Raw genomic sequence first — 19,966 nt, 5'->3', positions numbered from 1 at the left:
GGAGTTTCAGACCTTATTTTTTTATGAAGCAAAAAAGCAGAGATGGATGGCTGACAAGGAAAAAATTAAACACAACATGCACCTACTCTCTCTCCTCTCTCCTCTCTCTCTCACAAGACATGTGCAAAGATTAGGCATAGATAGCTAGGCCCACAACTCTCTAGAGTGTGGTAAGAAAAGTTTATCATTAACTGTCACAATTCTATAATTAATACATATTAGAGTAATAATACATAATAGAGTGACCAATAGTTGCTGTATTTTTATTGTTTAGTGTTTTAACTACTCAACAAGTAGTGCCCTAAGGAGGGATCGGACTGTGTCTCAAAAGCAGCAGAAAAGGTAAAATAAGGTCACATAAATTTCTGTTACAGCTGTGCACGTCTGGCCCCTTTGAATCAGAGGCAGATACTTGCGCCCATCTGCCATCCCAGTCCACAGCACACAGCTCTCACTGTTGCCCCTAGTGGCCAGTTTCCACTTTATCTCCCGATGTCTTTAGACATGGATGGACATAGAATCCTGACTTGCATCACAGTCGACCTGGCTGGACAAAACAACCACTATAAGGATGTTGGCTAAGGTGGATCTGATTGAATAGAGCCCTAATCCAGGTCAAAGCACCAATGTAACCGAACAAGAATGCCTGGACTCCAGACTAGGTGAATGGTGTGACGATTAAGTTGTTAACTAGAAAAAGATACATGAATCTGTTTCCTGATATAAATGTCAAAGCAAATCCACAACTCAACATTAGATTTAACCCTGACATTCCGAACACCCATACTGAGACAAGAGCAACATTTCTTCTTACTATTATACCTATTATAGTGAACTTTCAGAGCTGCATATAAACAAAACAAGTTTTTCTTCCATCCCATTAAAACACAGTTTATCTGACACTAACGTGTCAGAAAGTAATTGTAAGCCTCAATCCATTCTGTAATGGCAGGATGTTTATCTATCCACTTAGAGGGCTACTAATTCAGAAACTCAAGTTAGCAATTAGAATAACTGAGATTAAATAACTTAATGCAAAGCATTACACAACGCATATCCCTTCTTCAGAAGTCTTCCCTCAGATGCGTGCACCTGTTTCCCCTGATTTCCCCTGAGTATTTATATCTTAGCAACAGATGAAGGAAAGATCACCAGAAGATCAGCATAATGCTGTGGGCTGTCTTTCTCATATGCAGGGAAGTCAGCTAGAGCACAAGTACACAAGCTAACATCTGGAATTGTTTAAAGATAGTCATAACATGGATCATTTAGCTTTTTTATTTTATTTTATTTTAGGGGCCCTTTATTTTTTTTTTAAATACAGAAATGCATTAAATAACACATTCATAAAAGGCAAAAAAGATGGTCAAAAATTGTATCACAAGGAATAAGGTTTTGAGTGTCATATATGTAGGAGAAATAAGAAAGTTCAGGAAATATATATATATATTTTTGACACATTTACCCCTTGTTTTTGTTGGCACAAAAATACCTCTATACTTCCATGTGTTTGTATGGGTTACCTTCAGACAAGTCCCGTGACATTTGTGGGGGTCGTAGAGCAAACCTGAGAACACTCGTCTTCCCTTTCCACAGTGGGGTCATATTAGTTTGTAGCCCAAACGATTCAGACACAGAAGTTGGCACATCAGAGTCCTGTCCCTTGTGTAGGCATATATTGTATATTGTACAATCAATCAGTGAGCGAGAGCGTCAAATATCACAATTATATCCACTGTATACATGAATCGCAGTACAGTTGGTTCCTATTTCAGTAATGTCTTTGGTCACATTTGCGTGGTCAAACAAAAACACTAATGATCGGTTGACAATAGATCCTCCCACAATGCAGGTGATGGCTGCAGGATGAAATTGGTGAAGAGCAACTGCAGAAACCTGCAGTCGACTGCAGTCAAAACTTCATGACCTTTGATCACATGATTTTTGTAAAGTTCATGTAGTTGACATGAGAAAGTTGTACAATTTTTAAATGTTTTTTTTTATTAATTTGAAAGACAAATGAAAATGTTGAAGAACATAATTCCACTTTGACATTATAGGCCAGTGACCAAACAAATCTCAATTTAATCCGTTTAAAATGCAGGCTGTAACATTCCGGCTGTGAATTAAGTACAGTACTCTGGACATACTGCATTAGTACTCTGATTGATGTAATTAGTATTACCGGTAGACTACATTGCATTGTCTTCCATTGTACTGTATTTGACTAATTGATTTGTATTGTATCACAGGTATTGTTTTGTATTGAATCATATTGATCTGAATCCTAGCAGCCATTTGTATCATGTGTTATTGTATTGATAAGCAGTTGGCTCAGAGCTTCCACCAGAGTATGCAGTTAACAAAAATATCCATGCAGTTGCAGGATCAGTCATTAGATTAAATGGAAATTCAATTTATTGAGTACACACAATACCGTATAGGTTATAGTTCACCACAGTTCACTGTTCATGTTGTCCAGTCAGTTGAATAGCAGCTCATTATACTCTACGGCAGCTGATGAAATTCTCCATTTGATCTTTCCAGTACAATTGACAGCCTTGCTAGAATAATTCTGCTTTGGCATATATTTATTATATGAAATGTTCAGTGTGTGAAGAATGCAGTCCATGAGTGCCATTATTATAATAGGCCTACGTGTCAAGTGAAACTCATTGAATTCAATTGAAATTCACTGAAGATATGCACCACTTAGAGATTACTACATGCTTTGAATTGTTTCCGGCCACATAGATTTTTACAAGTTATGAAGACTCCTTCAAATAGGCATTTGTTTTTCTTCTGGCTATAACTGGTTGCTATGTGGTGCATGTGGTTATGTGTGCCCATTGTTCTGTGTGTGACTAGCTCGTGGCTGTGGAGTCCTTCCAGGGCTGGTGGTTGGTCAGGGTGATAGGGGGAGGTGGTTACAAGAGGACTCTCTCCCTATGGTAACCTGACTGAGCTCTAAATAATCTAATGTGCCTCTGCTGCTGGACCCAAATATAGCCACTTCGGCTGCCTATCGGCTGTTGCTCACTGAAACATGGGCAGTTTGTAGCTACCCAATGGGCACACACTGGTTGCATCAATGTTGTTTCCACGTCATTTCAATCAAATTACATTGAGTCATGTGAATTCCATAGATTAGGGCTACATTTATTTAAATTGACTGATATCCTTCCATGTACTGTAACTCAGTAAAACCTTTGAAATTGTTGCATGTTGCATTTATATTTGTGTTCAGTATAGATTTCATTTTCCTTGATCTTTTGTCATTATAGTCATTTTCCCTTGCAAATCGTTTTTTCAACATTTGTGAGTTAAGCGTAAATGGATCATTTCGAAATATGCGCCTTGTGTTTTCTATACTTCCAAGAACAAACTGTAATTGCTGCTAGCACAATGAATCATTGAGAGCTTTACTATTGAAACAGTGTGGGGACAATTATCTCTCTCACCTGGTCGAAGCCCCAAGCAACGGGCAAGTTTTAGAGGATGTCTTTTATCAAGTTGTTGACTACTGCCTTTCAAAGTGTGTTGCATTATGGGGTTAACTTTGGAATAGACATGCAGCTAGCGCCCCACCTCGACACCATCCGGTGAAATTGCAGAGCAAGAAATTCAAACTACAAAATGTGTAATATTAAACATTCATGAAAATACAAGTGTCTTACATCGTTTAAAACCTTAAATTCTTGTTAATCCAGCCGCTTTGTCAGATTTCAAAAAGGCTTTACGGCGAAAGCATACCGTGCGATTATCTGAGGACAGCGCCCCGCATACAAAAGCATTACAAACATTTTCCAAACAAGCAGAGGTGTCATGAAAGTCAGAAATAGCAATAAAATAAATCACTTATCTTTAAAGATCTTCCTCTCATCTTGCAATCCCAAGGGTCTCAGCTACATAACAAATGGTCATTTTGTTTGATAAAGTCCTTCTTTATATCCCAAAAAAGTCAGTTTAGTTGGCACGCTTGATTCAGTAATCCACCGGTTTCCCTCATTCAAAATGCATACGAATGAATCGCAAAAGTTACCAATAAACTTCGTCCAAAGAAGTCATATAACATTTCTAATCAATCCTCAGGTACCTTAATATATAAATAAACGATCAAATTTAAGATGGAGAAGAGTATGTTCATTACCCGAGATAAATAACGAAGTGTGCGCCCTCACCTACGTGCCACAATACAACAGCCAAAATGGGAGCCACGAGAAAAACTACAAATTCTAGCTCATTTTTCAAAAAAGAAGCCTGAAACTCTTTCTAAAGACTGTTGACATCTACTGAAAGCCCTGGGAACTGCAATCTGGGAGGTATTCCATTAATATTCCCATAGACGGCCATTTCAATGAGTGGTGAGCTCCCAACATTTTTTTTAATGGATGGACTCTCCTCGGGTTTTTGCCTGCCATATCAGTCCCGTTATACTCACAGACATTATATTATCAGTTTTGGAAACTGTTTGTTTTTTATCCAATACTACTGCATAATTGTATGCATGTCTTAGCTTCTGGGCCTGACTAACAGGGAGTTTACTTTGGGCACCTCAGTCATCCAAACTTCCGAATACAGCCCTCTATCCTGAAGAAGTTGTTAAACATTTTTACAAATTAATAAAAAAATAAAAGCTGAAATGTCTTGAGTCAATAAGTATTCAACCCCTTTGTTATGGCAAGCCTAAATATGTTCAGGAGAAAAAAATCAATGGACACACTCTGTATGCAATAATGTTTAAGATAATTTTTTTATGACAAACTCATATCTGTACCCCACTTGTAAAATTATCTGTAAGGTCCCTCAGTAAAGCAGTGAATTTCAAACACAGAATCACAAAGACCAGTAAGGTTTTCCAATGCCTCACAAAGAAGGGCACCTTTAGAAAGTATTCATACACCTTGACTTATTCCACATTGTGTTGTGTTACAGCCTGAATTCAAAATGGATTCAATTGATTTTTTTCCATACCCCTATGAACACAATACCCAAAAATGATGAATTGAAAACATGTCTTTTGAAATTTTTGCAAATTTATTGATAATGAAATACAGAAATATCTCATTAACAACTTTAAATCATTACATTGGCACCGATTACAGCTCTTTCTGGGTAAGTCTCTAAAAGCTATCCACACCTAGATTGCACAACATTTGCCAATTATTATTTTCAGAGTCTTCAAGCTCTGTCAAATTGGTTGTTGATCATTGATTGACAACCATTTTCAGGTCTTGCCATAGATTTTCAAGTAGATTTAAGTCAAAACTGTAACTCGGCCACTCAGGAACTGTAAACTGTAGACTGTAAACTCTCCTTCCAGACTCACACTAAGCATCTCCAATCCAAAATTAAATCTAGAATCGGCTTCCTATTTCCCAACAATGCATCCTTCACTCATTCTGCCAAACATACCTCCAACACTCTACTCAACAAATTGGATGCACTCTATCATTGGATGCACTCTAACATAGCCTCCAACACTCTACTCAACAAATTGGATGCACTCTATCACAGTGCCATCCATGTTGTCACCAAAGCCCCATATACTACCCACCACTGCAACTTGTATGCTCTCGTTGGCTGGCCCTCGCTTCATACTCGCCTCCAAACCCACTGGCTCCAGGTCATCTACAAGTCTCTGCTAGATAAAGCCCCGCCTTATCTCAGGTCACTGGTCACCATAGCAGCACCCACCTGTAGCACACGCTCCAGCAGGTATATCTCACTGGTCAACCCCCAAAGCCAACGAACGAACTGCAAAAATCACTGAAGCTGGAGACTCATATCTCCCTCAGTAGCTTTAAGCACCAGCTGTCAGAGCAGCTCACAGATCACTGCACCTGGACATAGCCCATCTGTAAATAGCCCATCCAACTACCTTATCCCCATACTGTATTTATTTATTAATCTTGCTCTTTTGTACCCCAGTATCTCTACTTCACATTCATCTTCTACACATCTACCATTCCAGTGTTTAATTGCTATATTGTAATAAACTCGCCACCATGGCCTATTTATTGCCTTACCTCTCTTATCCTACCTCATTTGCACACACTGTAAAAATACTTTTTCTACTGTATTATTGACTGTATGTTTGTTTATTCCATGTGTAACTCTGTGTTGTTGTATGTGTCGAACCGCTTTGCTTTATCTTGGCCAGGTCGCAGTTGTAAATGAGAACTTGTTCTCAACTAGCCTACCTGGTTAAATAAAGGTTAAATACAAATAAAATAATAAATAAAAGGAACATTCACTGTCATCTTGGTAAGCAACTCCAGTGTTGATTTGGCCTTGTGTTTTAGGTTGTTATCCTGCTGAAAGGTAACTTCATCTCCCAGTGTCTGGTGAAAAGCAGACTGAACCAGTTTTTCCTCTAAGGTTTTTGCATATGCTTAGCTCCATTATGTTTCTTCTTCACCCTGAAAAACTCCCCAGTCCTTAACGAATACAAGCATTCCCATACCATGATTGGATTTGCCCCAAACTTAAGACTTTTTTGCAGTATTATTTCAGCAAACAGGATGCATGTTTTGGAATATTTGTTTTCTGTACAACCTTCCTTATTTTCACTCTGTCATTTAGGTTAGTATTGAGGACTAACTATAATGTCGTTGATCCATCCTCAGTTTTTTCCTATCACAGCCATTAAGCTCTACCTGTTTTAAAAACACCATTGAGCTCATGGTGAAATCCAATCCCTGGTTGGTTTCCTTCCTCTCCGGCAACTGAGTCAGGAAGTACGCCTTTATCTTTGTAGTTATTTGGTGTATTGATACACCATTCAAAGTGTAACTAATATCTTTACCATGCTTACCATATCCCTTTTCAATGTCTGCTTTTTTTAACCCATCTACCAATAGGTGCCCTTCTTTGCTAGGTATTGGAAAGCCTCCCTGTTCTTTTCAGTTGAATCTGTGTTTGAAATTCAGTGCTCGACAGATAGATCTTACAGATAATTGCATGTGTGGGGTACATAAATTAAGTAGTCATTCAAAAATCATGCTAAACGCTATTATTGCACAGGGAGTGAGTCAATGCAACTTATTATGTGACTTGTTATGCACATTTCTACTCCTGAACTTACCACAACAAAGGGGTTGAATACTTGACGCAATACTTTTCAGCTTTCCACTTCTAATTCATTAAAGAAAATATGTAAAAATATAATTCCGCTTTGACATTATGGGGTATTGTGTGTAGGCCAGTGACAACAAATCTCAATTTAATCCATTTTAAATTCAGGCTGTAACACAGCAAAATGTGGAAAAGGTCAAGGGATGTGAATACTTTCTGAAAGATATTGCATTGGTAGATGGGTAAAAAAAGAAGCAGCCATTGAATATCTCTTTGAGCTTGTTAAAGTTAATAATTACACTTTGGATAATGTATCAATACACCCAGTCACTACAAAGATACAGGCTTTTCTTCCTAACTCAGTTGCCGGAGAGGAAGGAAACCACTAAGGGATTTCACCATGAGGCTAATGGCAACTTTAAAACAGCTACAGATTATAATGGCTGTAATAAGTGAAAACTAAGCATTTAATTTGAAAAAATGCAGGCTGTAACACAACAAAATGCGGAATAAGTCCAGGGGTATGAATAGTAGAGGTCGGCCGATTATTATTTTTCAACGCCGATACCGATACCAATTATTGGAGGGCCAAAAAAGCCGATACATATATATATTTGTAATAATGACAATTACAACAATACTGAATTAACACTTATTTTAACTTAATATAATACATCAATAAAATAAATGTAGCCTCAAGTAGATAATGAAACATGTTCAATTTGGTTTAAATAATGCAAAAACAATATGTGCTATGTAAGAAAGCTAACGTTTCAGTTCCTTGCTCAGAACATGAGAACATGTGAAAGCTGGTGGTTCCTTTTAACATGAGTCTTCAATATTCCCAGGTAAGAAGTTTTATGTTGTAGTTATTATAGGACTATTGCCCTCTATACCATTTGTATTTCATTAACCTTTGACTATTGGATGTTCTTATAGGCACTTTAGTATTGCCACTGTAACAGTATAGCTTCCGTCCCTCTCCTCACTCCTCCCTGGGCTCGAACCAGCAACACAATGACAACAGCCACCACATCGAAGCAGCATTACCCATGCAGAGCAAGGGAAACAACCACCCCAAGGCTCAGAGCGAGTGAAGTTTGAAACGCTATTAGAGCACGCTAACTAGCCAGCCATTTCACTTCAGTCACACCAGCCTCATCTCGGGAGTTGATAGGTTTGAAGTCATAAACAGCTCAATGCTCGAAGCACAACGGAAGAGCTGCTGGCAAAATGCACAAAAGTGCTGTTTGAATGAATGTTTACACGCTTGCTTCTGCCTACCACCGCTCAGTCAGATACTTGTATAATTGTATGCTCAGTCAGATTATATGCAACACAGGACACGCTAGATAATATCTAGTAATATCATCAACCATGTGTAGTTAACTAGTGATTATGATTGATTATTTTTTATAAGATAAGTTTAATGCTAGCTAGCAACTTATCTTGGCTTACTGCATTTGTAACAGGCAGTCTCCTTGTGGAGTGCAACGAGAGAGAGGCAGGTTATTATTGCGTTGAACTAGTTAACAGTAAGCCTGCAAGATTGGATCCACCGAGCTGACAAGGTGAAATCTGTCTTTCTGCCCCTGAACAAGGCAGTTAACCAACCGTTCCTAGGCCGTCATTGAAAATAATAATGTGTTCTTAACTGACTTGCCTAGTTAAATAAATGTTAAATAAAACATTAAATAAAGGTGGAAAAAGAAAAAGAAAAAAGAAAAGAAAAAATTTGACAAAACAGCGCCCAAAAATACCGAAAACTTGAAATCGGCCCTAATTAATCGGCCGTTCCGATTAATCGGTCGACCTCTAATGAATATTTCTGAAGGCACTGTACTTGAAATAGCGTGCTTTGCCCCCATCCAATCCGCTGGCTGAAACTCATAACCAGGGAACTTGGCACAGTCGGCCAGGGTCATTTCCACTGTTAAGATACCCTAAACCACACTGATCCGCCCCAGAATAGTTTTACTGCCCTTGCTTGAAGGACACACAGAGAGGAAATATGTAATGAAACCATACTGTACTCCGTGCTGGAATGGTAACCAATGCCCTACTAGAGTACCTATTAAACACAGATTACCTTCAAAAACTGTAGAAATACCAGAGCAAACAGAGTAGTCCAATAAAATGTCAGGTAATAGCCATTAGTAGCCAAACCGAGTAAAACCTAGGAAAATGCAAACCCGACGTAAAGAATAATTGTAAAATGCAAGAAAGAGCAAAGCAGAGTAGCAGTTAAAATGTCAATAAAATTATAGGATGCCTACCTTACTGGGATGCTACGCCAGGGCTGGCTATGCCAGGGCTCATGTGTTTTAGATAGAGTCCGTAGCAGAGCCTTCACCCTTAGGTGGAAGAACCATCACTGGAGCAGCGAAGAAACACACAATGTATGCTGTAGACTTGCAAGCAACTCTAACACATACACACACCCACACACACAGGAATACACTCTAAGACACACACACCCCAGTAGATCCGCGTGGAGTAGGGTAGCAGAGGTGCTGCTCACAGCTGTGGAAATCTGAGCAGGGACAGAGACAGACAGAAGCGCTGCTGAGCTGCTCCCTCGCTCTACGCTATATGCTCCGCTCTCAGCACAAGCCTATCCTCCTCCTCTCTCTCTCTCTCTCTGTCTGTCTGTCTGTCTGTCTGTCTGTCTGTCTGTCTGTCTGTCTGTCTGTCTGTCTGTCTGTCTGTCTGTCTGTCTGTCTGTCTGTCTGTCTGTCTGTCTGTCTGTCTGTCTGTCTGTCTGTCTGTCTGTCTGTCTCTCTCTCTCTCTCGCTCTCTCATTATCTTTCTCTCTTACTCAATTTATATATTATGCACAGTATGTATGCTCTATCTCCCTCTCTCCCTCTGTCCTTCCTGTTTAACTCATTCTCCTCCTGACATACATGTAAACACTCCTGAGTGGTGCAGTGGTCAAAGGCACTGTTTCTCAGTGCAAGAAGCATCACTAGAGTCCCTTGTTCGATTCCAGGCTGTTTCACATCCGGCCGTGATTGGGAATCCCATAGGGTGGAGCACAATTGGCCCAGCATCGTCTGGTGTAGGCCGTCATTGTAAATAAGATTTGTTCTTAACTGACTTGCCTAGTTATATAAAGGTAAAAAAAATCGAAATTCTGTCGAGACTCATGACAAACATATATTAATACATTCTCTGTCTCTCTCTCACACATGCAAACTTTCTCCCTGTTTTCACAATGCACTTTAAAACATCCTATTTGAAGAGACTCTCTGTCATGATGTCTCTATTATTTAATATCTCTCCATGTAATCTGTCAGCAGTGACTTCTGTAGTTTAGCTAAAGGTGTCGCTGGACACACATGCACAAAGGCTCGCCCACATATACACACACACAAAACGCACACACAGACACATGTGCGTGCGTATGCTTGACAAAATAACCCATTCCCCTTTCTCACAGAAGATATTTGGTAGAAGAGAAGAATAACAAAAGAGAGAGAGAGATAATGACAATGCAAGAGAAAGCTTTTATGTTGAGGGATTGTGTGTGTGTGTGTGTGTGGGGGGGCTGTGGCGGTGGGTTAGGCTTTGAAGAGCCAGCTAAAGCAAAATATCAAGTTTAATCTGTGCAAGCAAGCACCATTCCTACATCCGTCAGTCTCCACCAGTAAAGACACAGGCGTGTTAACCCCCCTCTTACTTTTCCTCATCCCCCATACACACTCACTCTATATCATAACCACTGCAATATCCCACCCTCTGTTATTCAAAAGAAGAAAACATTGTACAAATTCATTATTGCCTTTTCATTGGCTATAAGTGAGGAAGAGGATAATGGCATAACGAAGGCGTGAGGAATGGAATTGGACACGTACTACTGAAAATGGCACCATTGTTGTATTTGTTTATGTAGATCAGCGTGAATACAGAGATATGCCCCCAGTCAGTGCAGTGCTGTGTAAGTGGAATAAACAAAAAGGGGGAGAGAGATAGAGAGAGCAAGAGAGAAGGATTGGGGATGATGATGACAGACAGAGAAAGGCTATACAGGAATACAGTTTGTTTTAACAAGTGCGACAAATATGAAAAAAGCATAATAGAAACAATTAGTGATGAGCAAGGAATGAAAAAAGGATTGTTGTTTTTCAGTTTTAGACCAACACGTCCTGTTCAGTGCCTACAGAACACAGCCCGGATCTCACCATCTCTCTCTCTTTCTCTCTGTCCTCTCTCCCCCACTCCCCCTCTGTCTCATCCCCCAGTCTCTCTCTCTCTCTCTCAGTCTCTCTCTCTCTCTCTCATCCCCCAGTCTCACTCTCTCTCTCTCTCTCATCCCCAGTCTCTCACTCTCTCTCTCTCATCCCCCAGTCTCTCTCTCTCTCTCTCTCTCTCTCTCTCTCATCCCGCAGTCTCTCTCTCGCTCTCTCTCATCCCCCAGTCTCTCTCTCTCTCTCTCATCCCCCAGTCTCTCTCTCTCATCCCCCATTCTCTCACTCTCTCTCTCTCTCATCCCCCAGTCTCTCTCTCTCTCTCTCATCCCCCAGTCTCTCTCTCTCTCTCTCATCCCCCAGTCTCTCACTCTCTCTCTCATCCCCCAGTCTCTCTCTCTCTCTCTCATCCCTCATCCCTCAGTCTCTCTCTCTCTCTCTCTCATCTGCCAGTCTCTGTCTCATCCCCCAGTCTCTCTCTCTCTCTCTCTCTCTTTCATCTGCCAGTCTCTGTCTCATCCCCCAGTCTCTCTCTCTCTCTCAAATAAAATTCAAAGGGCTTTATTGGCATGGGAAACATATTTTTACCTTGCCAACAGAAGTAAAATAGATAATAAACAAAGGTTAAATAAACTACACAAATTGAACAGTAAACATTACACTCACAAAAGTTCTAAAGGAATAGAGACATTTCAAATGTCATATTATGTCTATATACAGTGTTGTAATGATGTACAGATTGTTAAAGTACAAAAGGGGAAATAAATAAACAGAAATATGGGTTGTATTTACAATGGTGTTTGGTCTTCAATGGTTTCCCTTTTCTTGTGACAACTGGTCACAAATCGTCTTGCTGTGATGGCACACCTTGGTATTTCCGATCGGACGTTAAACAGGTGTTCCGATTCTCTGTGGTCACTAAAGATCCCATGGTGCTTATGGCCCTCGTGCCATCATTGCCACCTAATCATCCTCAGCTTCCAAATGGCTCACTCATTCCCTTCCTCTCCCCTGTAACTATTCCCCAGGTCGTTGCTGAGAACTGAAAATGTGTTCCAAGTCAACTTACCTGGTAAAATAAGGGTAACATTTTTAAAAATGTAGTTTCCTAAAATTGGATTTGTTTTCTAATTCTTTGTAGGTCTGTGTAATCTGAGGGAATGTTTGTCTCTAATATGGTCATACGTTTGGCAAGAGGTTAGGAAGTGTAGCTGTTTCCATCACATTTTGTGGGCCTGTCTTCTTTTGAGAGCCAGTTCTGCCTACTGTGGACTCTCTGAGTCTGTACATACTGTAGTTAAAGCTTTCATTCATTTTGGTCAGGTATTCTTCCACTGTGTACTCTAGGGCCAAATAGCATTCTAGTTCGCATAGTTTTTTTGTTCTCTCTCTCTCTCTCTCTTTTTGCTGTAACACCATCTGCTGGTACTAGCATGCGTTCTTGTTCACCTGATTCAGCAGGCAGGACTTTGACACTAACACATGCATCTGAGACAACCATCTGATCAGAACTAAACAGGAAAACAGAGATAAGCAACTGAAGGCAACTGAGGACAAACTGCTCAAATAAACACAACCATGACTCAATCAGATATTTAGGATCATGACCAAAAGCTCTTAGACTCCCCAGGCTTACCACCACAGAGAGAGAGAGAACGAGAATGGTGACGGATATTAAAATGTGAATTGAAATTACAAATGTAATAAGTGCATATTGGTGGTCAACACAATGCAAATGACCTACATTTTACAGTATATTATGTTAAGAAGGAGTTCGGGTCACCTTCTAGGAGAAGAGTAATGGTCTGTAGGGATCTGTGATAGAGAAAACCTTGTCCTATATGTAAGATACCTTGTATGTACTGAGTGTGTGTGTGTGTGTGTGTGTAACACTCGTCTGATGAAGGAGTGGACCAAAGTGCAGCGTGGTAAATGTTCATGATTTATTTTTAAAACACTTGCAAAATAGCAAAGAGCAAAACGACAACGAACAGTTCTGTCAGGTACAGAAACACAAAACAGAAAATAACTACCCACAAAACCCAGGTGGGAAAAAGCTGCGTAAGTATGATTCTCAATCAGAGACAACGATAGACAGCTGCCTCTGATTGAGAACCACACCCGGCCAAACACAAAGAAATAGAAAACATAGAAATAAAGAAACTAGACTGCCCACCCTAGTCACACCCTGGCTTAACCAAAATAGAGAATAAAAACCTCTCTGGCCAGGGCGTGACAGTGTATGTGTGTTCATTTTCTTTTTGTGCGTGTGTGCGAATGCACGTGTGTGTATATGTATGTTTTTGTCTGTTCCAGTCCATTTAGAAGCTGGAAAGTTTGACTCAATTTAAAAGTTTATCCTCCCTGCCCTGTCTGACATCTGACGGGGTGTCTCTCATTAATACGTGCTTCTTAGTATTTGGGGAAGAAACCCAGGCCTCCAGCAGTGGAGTGGAATCCAACTCAATTTAGACTGTGCCTCCAGTCCCTCCCCAGGGCAGACAGAACACAACGAAACTCCCTCTCCCTGTGTCTCCATCCACGCTGAGCCTCGTGCTCTAGTGTGACCACTACAAAGACGTCATTGATCTTGACAAAACTCAAATAACAACCCACCCTCCACACTTATACACACACTCTCTCACACACACACACATACACTCACGTTTGCACACAAACACAAGCACAAAGAGAGAGACATAAATCGACCCTGTCCATATCCACATGATGTATTTTTTCATCAAAGTACACATTCACACTGACAACGCCTTCCCCGCCCTCGCACACACACACACACACAGCCACACACACACACACACATACATAAATATAGGCACCTGTAGATATATGCAAGTGCACACACACACACAGCCCCACCCACCCTTAACCCTTCCCCCTCTGTTTACCAGCAGTCCCTCTAGCCATTATAGAATCAAATCCATGTTTCCCTCCAAACAGCATTGCGGCGAGGAGATCAGACAAATTAACATGTTCATAAAAAGGAATCTGAACAGCAGCTATGAGAAATGCCATGGAGCTGGTAATCAAAGAAAGGGCGCTAGGTCAGTCTGTCAGCCCACTCCAGGGTTTCTGAACCCTACACAAAGCACAAGATTAAAAGGCTCTTTAAAGGTCCAATACAGCAGTTTTTACCTCAACATCAAATCATTTCTGGGTAACAATTAAGTGCCTCAAAATGTGATTGTTTTCAATTAAAATGGTCAAAAACACTACATGTTTAATATGTCCTGCATTACATGAAAGTTCTCCTGCAACTAGGTGATCAAATGAAGATCCTACATCTGTAGAGTCACACGCACACACGCTATCAGAGTATCTCTTTCAATATCTACAGACATACAGTGGGGCAAAAAAGTATTTAGTCAGCCACCAATTGTGCAAGTTCTCCCACTTAACAAGATGAGAGAGGCCTGTAATTTTCATCATAGGTACACTTCAACTATGACAGACCAAATGATAAACAAAAATCCAGAAAATCACACTGTAGGATTTTTAATGAATTTACTTGCAAATTATGGTGGAAAATAAGTATTTGGTCAATAACAAAAGTTTATCTCAATACCTTGTTATATACCCTTTGTTGGCAATGACAGAGGTCAAACGTTTTCTGTAAGTCTTCACAAGGTTTTCACACACTGTTGCTGGTATATTGGCCCATTCCTCCATGCAGATCTCCTCTAGAGCAGTCATGTTTGGGGGCTCTTGCTGGGCAACATGGACTTTCAACTCTCTCCAAAGATTTTCTATGGGGTTGAGATCTGGACACTGGCTAGGCCACTCCAGGACCTTGAAATGCTTCTTACGAAGCCACTCCTTCGTTGCCCGGGCGGTGTGTTTGGGATCATTGTCATGCTGAAAGACCCAGCCACCTTTCATCTTCCATGCCCTTGCTGATGGAAGGAGGTTTTCACTCAAAATCTCACGATACATGGCCCCATTCATTCTTTCCTTTACACGATCAGTTGTCCTGGTCCTTTTGCAGAAAAACAGCCCCAAAGCAGGATGTTTCCACCCCCATGCTTCACAGTAGGTATGGTGTTCTTTGGATGCAACTCAGCATTCTTTGTCCTCCAAACACGACGAGTTGAGATTTTACCAAAAAGTTATATTTTGGTTTCATCTGACCATATGACATTCTCCCAATCTTCTTCTGGCTCATCCAAATGCTCTCTAGCAAACTTCAGACGGGCCTGGACATGTACTGGCTTAAGCAGGGGGACACGTTTGGCACTGCAGGATTTGAGTCCCTGTCGGCGTAGTGTGTTAGTGATGGTAGGCTTTGTAACTTTGGTCCCAGCTCTCTGCAGGTCATTCACTAGGTCCCCACGTGTGGTTCTGGGATTTTTGCTCACCGTTCTTGTGATCATTTTGACCCCACGGGGTGAGATCTTGCGTGGAGCCCCAGATCGAGGGAGATTATCAGTGGTCTTGTATGTCTTCCATTTCCTAATAATTGCTCCCACAGTTGATTTCTTCAAACCAAGCTGCTTACCTATTGCAGATTCAGTCTTCCCAGCCTGGTGCAGGTCTACAATTTTGTTTCTGGTGTCCTTTGACAGCTCTTTGGTCTTGGCCATAGTGGAGTTTGGAGTGTGACTGTTTGAGGTTGTGGACAGGTGTCTTTTATATTGATAACAAGTTCAAACAGGTGCCATTAATACAGGTAACGAGTGGAGGACAGAAGAGCCTCTTAAAGAATAAGTTACAGGTCTGTGAGAGCCAGAAATCTTGCTTGTTTGTAGGTGACCAAATACTTATTTTCCACCATAATTTGCAAATAAATTCATAAAAAACCCTACAATGTGATTTTCTGGATTTCTTTTTGTCTGTCATAGTTGAAGTGTACCTATGATGAAAATTACAGGCCTCTCTTATCTTTGTAAGTGGGAGAACTTGCACAATTGGTGGCTGACTAAATACTTTTTTGCCCCACTGTAAACACCACTTGTCCACACATGCACACACAAACACATAAAGGTTGAATGCAGCTGTTTTTATCTCAAAACCAGATCATATCTGGGTAACAATTAAGTACCTTACTGTGATTGCTTCAATTGAAATGGTCTCAAAGGAAACAAATATAGCTTCATAGTTAAGAGCAATTTCTCAAGCAAGAATTTAGCTAGGACTGTCTGGGAGAGGTCCGAGTGGGGTTGGGAAAACTGAAAAGTGGTTGTTATTGGCAGAGGGGTTTGGAACTCTCTTTCTTATTGGTCTATGAACTAGTTAACTACCTGGTGATGTCACCAGGTAGGCCAAAACTCCATCCCACCAAAACAGGCTGAATATACAGGTGGTCTTTTCAAACAGCTCTAACACTAAAAGGGCATTATCATAATGTTCACAATTTCACAGTATTATTCCCACCTGTGTAATGTGAAAATATATATAAAATGCAGGAATACCGACACAATACCGACTCCACCATGCTCTACCAAGGTTTTCCAGCACCACAATACCGACTCCACCATGTTCTACCAAGGTTTTCCAGCACCACAACACCGACTCCACCATGCTCTACCAAGGTTTTCCAGCACCACAACACCGACTCCACCATGCTCTACCAAGGTTTTCCAGCACAAATCTTTGACCTACTACGGTACCTATGTTTGTCTATTGTACTTCAAATAATATGGATGAAGATTGCTTAGGATTCAAACTTTCTCAATGAAATCTATCAGTCTATTGGCGTGACTGTAATGGATGTGCATCCAAAAAATGATGTAATTTAAAGCTGATCATAAAAACATCCCATAATACAAAACATAACACTACATATACAGTGTGTGACAGCATATCATGACGTTGGTTGTTATAACACAAGCGATGATGTTTTAGTCATCCCCATAACCCTTAGCAGTACATAGTTCTACGAATTCTAAAGCTGAAGTAATTAATATGTAAACTATCATGAATAAGTTGGGACATATTAATACACCTTTTCTATTTGTCTAGCCATCCCAGACAGCCTATCAATTTACCCAGGTTCAATTCGATTATTGGATGCTATTTTATGATTTTAGGGAGCTAATGCTGCTAATATTCCTCTGTGCTTGTCTGTTCTATTGTATGTCCCTTGTTCTTTCTTCAGCCTGTCTTGAAGAGGTCTGCTTTCTACAGTAAAGCATGGCCCCTGGCCAAATGATTTAGCCTTTCACTAAATTGCTCGAACACTCCTGTCCTCCTCCTCCCCCTCTCCCTCCTTTGTTTATTTTTTCTTTGTTTGTGACATATTAAAATAAGTCCATCTGTAACTTACATAGATAATCTGTTCAGGTCTGTTCAGTGGTGACAGTGTGCATTTACTGTGCAACTCAATTCTAAAAGCTTGAACAAAGGCAAGGTATTTTGTTTCATAGTTTTCTAAACAGTATATCATTTTGTAAAAGCAGTGTATTTGCGTGTGTGTGTGTGTGTGTGTGTGTGTGTGTGTAGGCATGGAGTCAACATGCAGAATGGAATATTTACAAATAAAGGAACTGAGCTTTTCCTATAATGGATGTGCATAGAAGACACAGCATGGGTTTGTGTCTTTAAGATCACATGTGGATACATAGAAGGCAAAACGAAACAAATCTAAAAGCTTTAACAAGAGGAAAAGTATTTTGTTCAATTTGAAAACAGTATAACATGTTATAAAACAATGGCTGCATGGTCGCCCACTACTCCAACACCATCGTTTAAGTTTGCTGACAACAGCGCTACAGAAGGTTGTGCATATGGCCCAGTACATCACTGGGGCCGAGCTCCCTGCTATCCAGGACCTCTATGCCAGGTGATGTCAGAGGAAGGCACCAAAAAGTCTCCAGCCACCCAAGTCAAAGACGGTTCTCTCTGCTACCGTACAGCAAGTGGTACCGATGTAGCAAGTCTGGAACCAACAGGACCCTGAACAACTTCTACCCACAAACCATAAGAATGATAAATAGTTAACCAACAGATACCCAGACTATCTGCATTCACCCTTTTTACCCAACTCTTTTTTACTAATCACAGACTGTATTGTCTTTGTAATGTAAGCCTTTGCCAGGTAAAGCTCTGCCTTATCTCAGCTCACTGGTCACCATAGCAACACCCACCTGTAGCACGCGCTCCAGCAGGTATATTTCACTGGTCATCCCCAAAACCAACACCTACTTTGGCCGCCTTTCCTTCTAGTTCTCTGCTGCCAATGACTGGAACGAATTGCAAAAATCACTGAAGTTGGAGACTCATGTCTCGCTCACTAACTTTAAGTGTCAGCTGTCAGAGCAGCTTACCGATCGCTGCACCTGTACACAGCCCATCTGTAAACAGCCCATCCAACCAACTACATACCTTATCCCCATATTTGTTTTGTTTTTTCTGCTCTTTTGCACACCAGTATTTCTACTTGCACATATTTCACTCCAGTGTAAATTGCTAAATTGTAATTACTTCGCCACTATAGGCCTATTCATTGCCTTACCTCCTTACTTCATTTGGCATGCAGATTTTTCTATTGCGTTATTGACTGTACATTTGTTTATCCCATGTGTAACTCTGTGTTGTCGCACTGCTTTGCTTTATCTTGGCCAGGTCGCATTATTAAATGAGAACATGTTCTCACCTGGCCTATCTGGTTAAATAAAGGGGAATTATTATGTTTTTAAATACATAAAATGGTGCTGCTACTGTTTATTATCTATCCTGTTGCCTAGTCACTTTATCCCTAACTACAGTATACTGCTGTTACTGTTTATTATCTATCCTGTTGCCTAGTCACTTTATCCCTAACTACAGTATACTGCTGTTACTGTTTATTATCTATCCTGTTGCCTAGTCACTTTATCCCTAACTACAGTATACTGCTGTTACTGTTTATTATCTATCCTGTTGCCTAGTCACTTTATCCCTAACTATAGTATACTGCTCTTACTGTTTATAATATATCCTGTTGCCTAGTCACTTTATCCCTAACTACAGTATACTGCTGTTACTGTTTATTATCTATCCTGTTGTCTAGTCACTTTATCCCTAACTACAGTATACTGTTGTTACTGTTTATTATCTATCCTTTACCCCTACCTACAGTATACTGCTGTTACTGTTTATTATCTATCCTGTTGCCTAGTCACTTTATCCCTAACTACAGTATACTGCTGTTACTGTTTATTATCTATCCTGTTGCCTAGTCACTTTATCCCTAACTACAGTATACTGCTGTTACTGTTTATTATCTATCCTGTTGTCTATTCACTTTATCCCTAACTACAGTATACTGTTGTTACTGTTTATTATCTATCCTTTACCCCTACCTACAGTATACTGCTGTTACTGTTTATTATCTATCCTGTTGCCTAGTCACTTTATCCCTAACTACAGTATACTGCTGTTACTGTTTATTATCTATCCTGTTGTCTAGTCACTTTATCCCTAACTACAGTATACTGTTGTTACTGTTTATTATCTATCCTTTACCCCTACCTACAGTATACTGCTGTTACTGTTTATTATCTATCCTGTTGCCTAGTCACTTTATCCCTAACTACACTATATGTACATTTGTATCTCAGTTACCTTGTACTCCTGCACATCGACTCGTTACTGGTCCCTGTGTGCATAGCCAAGTTATCGTTACTCATTCTGTATTTATTCCTTGTGTTATTATTATATATTTTTTATTCTCTCTGCATTGTTGGGAAGACCAGTAAGTAAGC

At 40.2% G+C, this 19,966-nt stretch overlaps 1 protein-coding gene across 1 annotated transcript in view; it reads right to left on the bottom strand.

Moving 5' to 3' along the window:
• Nucleotides 1-9,682, bottom strand: part of opn7b (opsin 7, group member b) — a 130,595-nt gene extending 120,913 nt beyond the window's left edge. Inside the window, exon 1 of the mRNA XM_024385078.2 lies at nucleotides 9,354-9,682. The gene's annotated coding sequence lies outside the window, so the exon portion shown is untranslated. The remainder of the gene's footprint in view (nucleotides 1-9,353) is intronic.
• Nucleotides 9,683-19,966: the final 10,284 nt, after the last annotated feature.

This window comes from Oncorhynchus tshawytscha, linkage group LG22 (genome assembly GCF_018296145.1).
Source record: "Oncorhynchus tshawytscha isolate Ot180627B linkage group LG22, Otsh_v2.0, whole genome shotgun sequence".
Classification (NCBI taxonomy): domain Eukaryota; kingdom Metazoa; phylum Chordata; class Actinopteri; order Salmoniformes; family Salmonidae; genus Oncorhynchus; species Oncorhynchus tshawytscha.
This window is presented reverse-complemented; position numbering and strand designations above follow the sequence as displayed.